This window comes from Scylla paramamosain, chromosome 32 (assembly GCF_035594125.1).
Source record: "Scylla paramamosain isolate STU-SP2022 chromosome 32, ASM3559412v1, whole genome shotgun sequence".
Lineage (NCBI taxonomy): Eukaryota > Metazoa > Arthropoda > Malacostraca > Decapoda > Portunidae > Scylla > Scylla paramamosain.
Genome location: NC_087182.1, coordinates 18,082,381 through 18,092,380, shown reverse-complemented (window position 1 = coordinate 18,092,380; position 10,000 = coordinate 18,082,381). Strand labels below are relative to the sequence as shown.

Sequence of the window (10,000 nt, the reverse complement as noted above, 5' to 3'; positions counted from 1 at the left end):
TGTTTACCTGTCACCTCACCTCGCGTCACCATCATTATCCGAGTCTCACCTGTGTGTGTTTGTACCTCGCTAAGTCTTGTCATCACCATTTATTGACGTAATAGTCACACACACACACACACACACACACACACACACACACACAGGAGGTAGAGAAGCAAAAAAAGGAATGAATAAGAAGAGAAGGAGAGGAAAAGAAAAAGAAAGTGAAGACATACAGGACACACACACACACACACACACACACACACACACACACACACAGGCCATAACAAGCAGTAATTCCTTCATAATTAATCAACAAGCGTGTATGTTCATCCCATCATCAGTTCATCACCTCTCATCACTCGTGTGTGTGTGTGTGTGTGTGTGTGTGTGTGTGTGTGTGTGTGTGTGTGTGTGTGTGTGGCCATGAAAAGCCGCGCCAGGTCACCGGTCCGGAATGTAAATATCCGGATGTGTTTAGGGTTAGAAGACCGGGTTGTGTTTGTTCAGGTTCGGATCCGGTTGTGAGAGTGTGTTGTGTGTTTGTTGAGAGGTTGTTGTGAAGTTGCTTGTGAGGTTGTTACGAGTGTTGTGTGTTCATGTTGAGGTTGTTATTGAGGTTATGAGGTAATGAAGTTGGCGGGTTTGTTATGAGGTTATGAAATGAGTTTGTTTGGAAGTTATGAGTCTGTGATGAGGTTGTGAGGGACGAGTAATCAGTGTGGTAAGTGCATTATGGGTAGTTAAGGTAAGTTATTTCATGGTCTTGCAATATAATATTATCTTTCATTTTCACTCTCATTCATTTTTTTTTTCATTTTTCTCTTATCTTTATACCCAAGTTTATTTTTTTTATCTTCCTCTCTTCTTTTCTCTTTTCCACACACAAACGAGGAAAACCCAAGTAGAAAAAAAAACAAACAACAAGACAATAAAGATACAGACCCTAAGAAAAATAGAAAAAAATATATATATATCGACATACAAAATAACTAAAAAAAAATAATAAAATAACAAAAACAAACAGCAAGGCAACAGCAACACAGGTGACAGGTGAGACAACGAGAATACCAACAGCAGGTGCAAAAAAAAGGTAGATTAATTGGTGACGATGAGGCCCCGATAATGAAAGGTTACCGTGGACTCATTAGCACGCCCAGGTGACGCGCAGGTGACCAGGAGGTGCAACAGGTGAGAGAGGGGGAGGGGGAGAGGGAGAGGGAGAGAGGTGGGGGTGAAAGACAGACGCAAAGACAAAAGCAAACTATAACTAACTTTTAAACCACAAATGTAAACAATAGCAGTAAACAACAACAACAAAAACGACAACAACAACAACAACAACAACAACAACAACACGCAAAGTACTCCAGGTGTGTTCAGATTAATTAGACATGACACAAAAAAATTTACTCAAACATGCGGATTAATCTTTGTGTGTGTGTGTGTGTGTGTGTGTGTGTGTGTGTGTGTGTGTGTGTTGAGGTGTACTGTAAGTTTGTATTAAAGAAAGATAAGGAGTAGCAGGAAGAGGAGGAAAAGCAGGAGGAGGAGGAGGAGGACGAAAAAGAAGAGGAGGAGGAGGAGGAGGAGGAGGAGGAGGAGGAGATGAATGTTAGTAATCTGTAAATGATATTCCTTTCGCCCACTTATCTCCTCCTCCTCCTCCTCCTCCTCCTCCTCCTCCTCCTCCTCCTCCTCCTCCTCCTCCTCCTCCTCCTCCATATGAAACGAGTACAATTTGTGGGAAGGCGAGGAAGAGAAAAAGAAGAACGACAATGAGGAAGAGGAGGAGGAGGAGGAGGAGGAGGAAAATGAATACGGAATAGGAAGATGAAGAATAATATTTGGGTAAAAGGAAAAATATGAAGAAAACGAGGGAGATAATGAGAGAGAGAGAGAGAGAGAGAGAGAGAGAGAGAGAGAGAGAGAGAGAGAGAGAGAGAGAGAGAGAGAGAGAGAGAGATTACTGCTTGTTAGTTACGGAGCGGAAACAAAGAAAATGGAAGAGGAGAAAGAAAAGATGAAACACAAGACAAGAGAGGAGGAGGAGGAGTAGCAGGAAAAAGAGGAAGAGGAAGAGGTATACAAAGGAATACAAAGGAAAGCCAAACAGCAACAGATCTTTTGGTCTTTGCAAGGCTGTTTGGAGGAGGAGGAAGAGGAAGAGGAAGAGGATGAGAAAAGGAAGAACACTAGAAAAGGAAGAAAGAGAAGAAGGAGGAGAGGGATGAAGCTCAGAGGAAAAAGATTAGGGGAACAAGCAATATGAAGAAGAAAAAGGAAGAGGAGGAGGAGGAGGAGGAGAAAAAGGGAGGGAAGATAGGATGCTGGGCGGAAAAAAGGAGGAGAAGGAGGGGAGGAGGAGGAAGCAGAGTGTGAAGATACGAAAATATGAACAAGAAAAGAGGAGAAGGAGGAGGAGGAGGAGTAGGAGGAGGAGGAGAAAAGTAAAGGTATAAGAACATGGAAAAAGATGAAAAGGGGAGTAGGAGAAAGAGGAGGAAGAAGAAGAGGAGGAGGAGGAGGAGGAGGAGGAGGAGGAGGAGGAGGAGAAGAGAGTACATTGCAAGAAAGAAGAGAAGAGAAAAAAGAAAAAAACAAAATCTTGATGGAAATTTGAATGCATTGATTTATTTATATAATTTCTCGTTCTTTTCCTTCCTTCCTTCCTTCTTTCCTTCTTTCCTTCCTTCTTTTTTTCCTTCTCTTTTTGGTGAATAAGACAAAATTAACCAAAGGAAGAAAACAAATAACAGAGAAGATTAAAATTTCACCTTATCGATTTTTTTTCATATTTTTCTCTCCTTCTTTCCTTCAATCATTCATCCATTTATTTCTCTCTCCCTCCCTTCCTTCCTTCTTCCCTTCCATCCATCCATCCACCTCTCATTTCCTCATTTCTTCCTCATTTTCTTCCTTCCTTCTCTACCTCCCTCCTTCCCTTCACCCTCCTTTCCCTCCTACCACCCTTCCCTCCCTCCTTCCCTCCCTCCCTCCTATCATTTCATTCCTGCCTGCCCCAAACCATTCTCCTCCCCCTCCTTCCCTCCTTCACTCCTTCCCTCCTTCCCTCCTTCTCCTCAGGTGGTCAGATTCCTTCGAGAAGTTTACCTGGCAGCGTTTCTCTTCAGGTGCGCAGGGTTGCCATTGTTTTGGCCCAAGAATGCTCTAATTACCTTACTTGCCTCACCTGTGTACAACTATTTCATATTTACCGGAGATGAGCAGAGAGAGAGAGAGAGAGAGAGAGAGAGAGAGAGAGAGAGAGAGAGAGAGAGAGAGAGAGAGAGAGAGAATGTGTTTATTTTTTAAGTAAGCTTTTTTTTTTGGTTTATAATTATTTATTCTTTGTTTTTTTTCCTTCTTTCTCCTTCTTTTCTTTCTTTCTTAATTTCTTTCTTTCCAAGTCTTTATCCTTTTGTTCTCCTCCGTCTTCGAGAGAGAGAGAGAGAGAGAGAGAGAGAGAGAGAGAGAGAGAGAGAGAGAGAGAGAGAGAGAGAGAGAGAGAGAGAGAGAGAGAGAGAGAGAGAAATATTACATTTTTCTCAGTAGGTTTTTATTAAGAAGCGACACGAAAATAAAAAAAATAACATTGTAAAAAATAAATAAACGAGAAAATAAACGAGAGAGAGAGAGAGAGAGAGAGAGAGAGAGAGAGAGAGAGAGAGAGAGAGAGAGAGAGAGAGAGAGAGAGAGAGAAATTGGATTAAAAACGAGAGGTAGAGGGTTAAGAAAGGAAAAGAAGAAGAGATTGAAAGAAATAAAAGAAACACGAAACAAGGAGAGAGAGAGAGAGAGAGAGAGAGAGAGAGAGAGAGAGAGAGAGAGAGAGAGAGAGAGAGAGAGAGAGAAAGAGGAGAGTTGTAAGAAGATTAACAAAAGAATAATAAGAAAAGAATAAGAGCAAAATATTAAGACAGTAATAAAAAGAAGGGAAGGAAAGAGGAAGAGGAAGAGGAAGGAAGGTACAAGCAACTGGATAAGTGTACTATTACTACTACTACTACTACTACTATCACCACCACCACCACCACCACCACCACCACCACCACTCCTCCTGTAGCTAGTTAGAAGTAGTTACCAAACAGCCTCGTAAAACGTCTGTTGCTGTTTGGCTTTCCTTTGTATTCCTTTGTATTCCTCCTCCTCCTCCTCCTCCTCCTCCTCCTCCTCCTCCTCCTCCTATACCATCCATCATCTCAGACGGTAAGCCAGACAGAGTAACCTCACAAAAAGCGCCATAAGAGGCAACAAATCAGCTGCTGTTAGTCTTTTCACCACCACCACCACCACTACCACTACCACCACCATCACCACCTGTCCATGATCACCTGACCTCACCTTTGCTCTTTCCCGCCCATCCAAACCATATAAGCAGGTGTTTATTACTGGAGGAGGAGGAAGAGGAGGAAGAGGAAGAAGAGGAGGAGGAGGAGGAGGAGGAGGAGGAGGAGGAGGAAGGATTTATGGTTGACAAGTTAATGTTGAAAGTTTATGTTGTTAAGTGTTCAAGGGGCATTTAAAATCAGAGAGAGAGAGAGAGAGAGAGAGAGAGAGAGAGAGAGAGAGAGAGAGAGAGAGAGAGAGAGAGAGAGAGAGAGAGTGAGTGAGTTCTAGTATATGTCCTTTCACTCAGCATCATTGGCATCTCTCTCTCTCTCTCTCTCTCTCTCTCTCTCTCTCTCTCTCTCTCTCTCTCTCTCTCTCTCTCTCTCTCTCTCTCTCACCCCCCCAACTTTCATCTCAGTGGCGTTGGGGGTAAACTGTATTGATTTCGGGTTTGGAGAGTAAGGGGGGTAGGAGGGGAGAGGGGAGGGAGAGAGAGGGAGAGGAGAGGGAGAGCGGAGGTTGTGGGAGAGAGTAAAAGTGATATTTCTCTTGTGGGCAGGAGAGAGAGAGAGAGAGAGAGAGAGAGAGAGAGAGAGAGAGAGAGAGAGAGAGAGAGAGAGAGAGAGAGAGAGAGAGAGAATTGTTTGTTTTTCTTTTGCAGTTGTTGTTGTTGTTGTTATTATTATTATTATTATTATTATTATTAGTAGTAGTAGTAGTAGTAGTAGTAGTAGTAGTAGTAGTAGTAGTAGTAGTATTGTTACTACCACCACTACTACTACTACTATGGTTGCTACCACTACCACCACCACCACCACCACCACCACCACCACCACCACCACTACCATCTCCAACAACAACAACAACACTACTATATCACTTGACAGTATATATAACAGGGGTGTGTGTGTGTGTGTGTGTGTGTGTGTGTGTGTGTGTGTGTGTGTGTGTGTGTGTGTGTGTGTGTGTGTGTGTGTGTGTGTGTGTATCCCTGTGATTGCGTGTATTTATTGTGGCGCTCGTGTTCGCGCGCACACCAGCAGCGCAATTGTGGCCGTGTTGTTTGTTGTTCTTTTTATTGTTTGTTTGTTTGTTTGTGTGTTAGTTTGTTGATTTTTTCATTACAACATTTGTGAATCAATTTGTTTTCTTTTATCTTTTTGTTCTTTCTTTGTTTTCTATTGTCTTTTATTTAACTTTTCTTTTTTTCACTTTTCTTAATTATTTATCCGGTTTCTTTCTTTCTTTTTTTTTCTCTCTCTCTCTCTCTTACTTTCTTTTGACTTCTCTCGTATTGTTTTTCCTTCTATTGTTTCCCTCTTTTCTTTTCCTTTTTTTCAGAACCTTCGTTTTTTTTGTTCCTTTCATTTTTTTCCTTCCTTCATTTATTCATTCCTTTCTCCCTTTTTTCCTTTATGCCTTTTTCTTTTTCCTCAGTTCGTTCGCTCGTTCGTTGGTTCGTTCTTTCCTTCCTTTCATCTTCCATCCCCTTCTTTCTTTTCTTCCTTCCTTTCTTCCTTCCTTCATTCATTCACCTTTCCTTCCTTCCTTTCATTCTTCCTTCCTTTCATCTTTCCTTCCTTCATTCATTCTTTCATTCTTTCATTACTCTGTTTTCTTTCCTTACCTTCCTTCCCTCCTTCCTCCCTTCCTTCCTTCCTTCCCTCCTTCCTCCCTTCCTTCCTTCCTTCCCTCCTTCCTCCCTTCCTTCCTTCCTTCCTTCCTCCTTCCCTTCCTTCCTTCCTTCCTTCCTTCCTTCCATCCGAATAATTCCTGTACATATATTTGTCTGTATATTTATTTCACCATCTTAAACAATATTATTTTTCTGACATTTTTTCTCTTCTCTCTTTTCAGGAAACCGGAAACGAAACAGCTGTAGTGAGGTGAGTGTAAACAAACACACACACACACACACACACACACACACACACACACACACACACACACACACACACACACACACACACACACACACACACGAACAATCCAACTGAATTCAAGCAAATACTCGGGAGAGAGAGAGAGAGAGAGAGAGAGAGAGAGAGAGAGAGAGAGAGAGAGAGAGAGAGAGAGAGAGAGAGAGAGAGAGAGAGAATATATCAGGCATTCATCTGCTCGCTCCAAACAGGAGAGAGAGAGAGAGAGAGAGAGAGAGAGAGAGAGAGAGAGAGAGAGAGAGAGAGAGAGAAACACGACCTCTGTGTGCCACGTGAAAAATAACTTGTGTGCCAGAGTGAAGCTGCGGCTCTCTCTCTCTCTCTCTCTCTCTCTCTCTCTCTCTCTCTCTCTCTCTCTCTCTCTCTCTCTCTCTCTCTCTCTGGCACTGCTTGTTTTGGCTCTGCTCTTCCTCTTCAGTGTTAAAAGAGAGAGAGAGAGAGAGAGAGAGAGAGAGAGAGAGAGAGAGAGAGAGAGAGAGAGAGAGAGAGAGAGAGAGAGAGAATTGAATATAGCCACGTAACAAGTGTAAAGAGATGTTAAGAGGTTGTAATCAGAGTATAATTGAGTTGTTAGTGAACTGTAGGAGAGGTTGTAATGAAAGACAGGATCGGGACGTGCACGAGGTTGTAATTGGATTCTGAGTAGCTTGTTAGGTTGTAATGAGGTTGTTAAGAGTCGTGATGAGATGTTATGAGTTTGGAGTTGTAGAGAAGTTACACTGAGGTTGTTAGGTGAAGGTCATAGAGTAAAATGAGGCTATGAGAGGTTGTAATGAGGTTGTAGTGGGGTCTAGTTAGGGTAAATAGAGGTTGTGGGAGGTTGTGATGGTGGTTGTATTTTTCTCATCATTTAAAAGTGTGCATTGTGATTTGAGATTGTTGTGGGAGTGTTATGGAGGTTGTGGAGTTGTGGGGAGTGTTGTAGTGGAGTTGTATTGGGGTTAATCAGGGCAAGGGGAGGGGAGGGGGCGTGGTCAGGTAGATAGAGAGTAAATACTTCAATATTGACTTCATTACAGGTAAATTATTATCGCTGCCATACAGATTTTCTCTCTCTCTCTCTCTCTCTCTCTCTCTCTCTCTCTCTCTCTCTCTCTCTCTCTCTCTCTCTCTCTCTCTCTCTTGTTTATGCTTTTCATCTCTCCCTATCTCCCTCCTTCTTCTCTCCCTTCCCTTTCTTCCCTTTCTCCTTCCATCTTTCGTTCCCACTTCTTTTCCTCTTCTCTCCCTCTCCTTTCTTCCTCTCTCCTTCCATATTTCCCTTCCTCTTTCTTTTCATTCTTTTTTTCCTCTTCCTTCCTTTTTTGCCTCTTATTACATTTCTCTCTTCCCTCCTTTGGTTTATTCTTTCTTTCTTTATATTTTCTTATTTTCATTTTCTCTTTTCTCCTTTCCATCTTGCTTTGCTCTTTCGGTTTTATCTTTCTTCCTCTTCTTTGTTTTATTCTTTTTTTCTCTTTCCTTCTTTTGAGCTTACGCCAAGAATTCTGCTTCTCCTCCTCCTCCTCCTCCTCCTCCTCCTCCTCCTCCTCCTCCTCCTCCTCCACTCTTTCTCTCACTTTTCCTCTTCTTCCTAGTTCTTCTTTTCCTCTATCTCCTCATTATTAACTTCTTGTTCTTCTTTTTCATCATTAAATTCCTTTTCTTCTTGTTCTTCGCTTTGTCTTCTTCTTCGTCTTCATATTTTCCTTTTTCCTCCTCCTCCTCCTCCTCCTCCTCCTCCTCCTCCTCCGATCTTTCGATTCCCCTTTGAATCAAATCTACTTAAGGAATGATAGCTTGCTCTCTCTCTCTCTCTCTCTCTCTCTCTCTCTCTCTCTCTCTCTCTCTCTCTCTCTCTCTCTCTCTCTCTCTCTCTCTCTCTCTCTCTCTCACCAGGTACGCAAAGTGACAAGAGAGGCGTCAAGTAAATTGTTTATCTCTGTGTGTGTGTGTGTGTGTGTGTGTGTGTGTGTGTGTGTGTGTGTGTGTGTGTGTGTGTGTGTGTGTATTGAAAATTTAGTCGTAAATTGAATCATAACCTCTCTCTCTCTCTCTCTCTCTCTCTCTCTCTCTCTCTCTCTCTCTCTCTCTCTCTCTCTCTCGCTCTCGCTCTCTTAATCCTCTCTCTCTCCTTCCTTAATTTTTCTTCCTTTCGTATTATTTTCCCTCCCTCCCCTTTCATTCCTTTCTCCTTTCTGTCTGTTCTCTCCCTTGCTATTGTTTTCCTCCTCCTCCTCCTCCTCCTCCTCCTCCTCCTCCTCCTCCTCCTCCTCCTTCTCCTCCTCCTCCTCCTCCTCCTGAGTTCTTTCCTGTTTTCCTTCCTTGCATACCACTTTCTTCTCCCAATAATTCTCTCTCTCTCTCTCTCTCTCTCTCTCTCTCTCTCTCTCTCTCTCTCTCTCTCTCTCTCTCTCTCTCTCTCTCTCTCCCAATACCACGAGGGAATTGGGACGGTTCCTGAAAATTATTGTCAATGATAGGCTAGGAGGAGGAGGAGGAGGAGGAGGAGGAGGAGGAGGAGGAGGAGGAGGAAGAAGAAGAAGAAGAAGAAGAAGAAGAAGAGGAGGAGGAGAAGAATAAGAACAAGAACAAGACGTAGTTGTAGAGGAAGACAAAATTATGTAGACGAGGAGGAGGAGGAGGAGGAGGAGGAGGAGGAGGAGGAGGAGGAGGAGGAGGAGGAGAGGAAGGGGAGAGGAGAGATAGAGATAGAGATATGGTAATGTATGTACGTCTGTGTGTGTGTGTGTGTGTGTGTGTGTGTGTGTGTGTGTGTGTGTGTGTGTGTGTGTGTGTGTGTGTGTGAACAGTTACCTGAATAATCTACAACAATATATGTCCGTCAGTCTGTCAGTCTGTGTATATTTATCTGGCAGCCTCCCATATCTGTCTGTTTATCTGTGTGTTTACCAATATATCCGTCTGTCTTTCTTTACGTTTGTCCGTCTATCAATCTATCTATCTATCTGTCTATCAATCTGTCTATCTGTTTGTTTGTCTATCTGTTTATGACTTTTATCTATTTTATGTACCTACTTATTTATCCATCTTGTTTACTCTCTCTCTCTCTCTCTCTCTCTCTCTCTCTCTCTCTCTCTCTCTCTCTCTCTCTCTCTCTCTCTCTCTCTCTCTCTCTCTTGTGTTTCCGGTTCTCTTCCTCTCTACTGAGTACACAATGCTTAAAATGGAAATCGATGAAAAAGAGAGAGAGAGAGAGAGAGAGAGAGAGAGAGAGAGAGAGAGAGAGAGAGAGAGAGAGAGAGAGAGAGAGAGAGAGAGAAAAGTAGGTTGTTACGCATAACGAGTCAGATTTGTTAACTTTTCTTAGAGAGAGAGAGAGAGAGAGAGAGAGAGAGAGAGAGAGAGAGAGAGAGAGAGAGAGAGAGAGAGAGAGAGAGAGAGAGAATCATAGTACATATAGAATTTTAAATCACAAAGACGTTTATATACTCCAGGTAACAGAAATGACTGATAGGTACCAAAATTATCTTTGCGATAGATTGATGGGCCACAAGACCTATAGGCGAGGCAGGGGGAGACCAGCTGCGTTATGTATACTGTAGGGCGCAGGTGTGAGCGATGTGTAAGCAGCTGCGGGAAATAGAGAGGTGTATATGTGGGGTGAGTTAGTAAAGGGAGCTGCGGTGAGGAAGTGATAAAAAAAAAATGCACAGGGTTTTAATTGTGATATGATGACGGGGCTGAGTTTAAGGTCCCCAGGTAACGATGCAAGGTAGATAAGTGTAGGTTTTTGGATATAA

At 42.7% G+C, this 10,000-nt stretch overlaps 1 protein-coding gene across 1 annotated transcript in view; it reads left to right on the top strand.

The window, feature by feature from the left end:
* LOC135089323 (muscarinic acetylcholine receptor DM1-like) overlaps nucleotides 1–10,000 on the top strand; it is a 250,396-nt gene that overhangs the window by 58,589 nt on the left and 181,807 nt on the right. The window contains 1 exon segment of the mRNA XM_063984868.1: nucleotides 6,175–6,203. The gene's annotated coding sequence lies outside the window, so the exon portion shown is untranslated.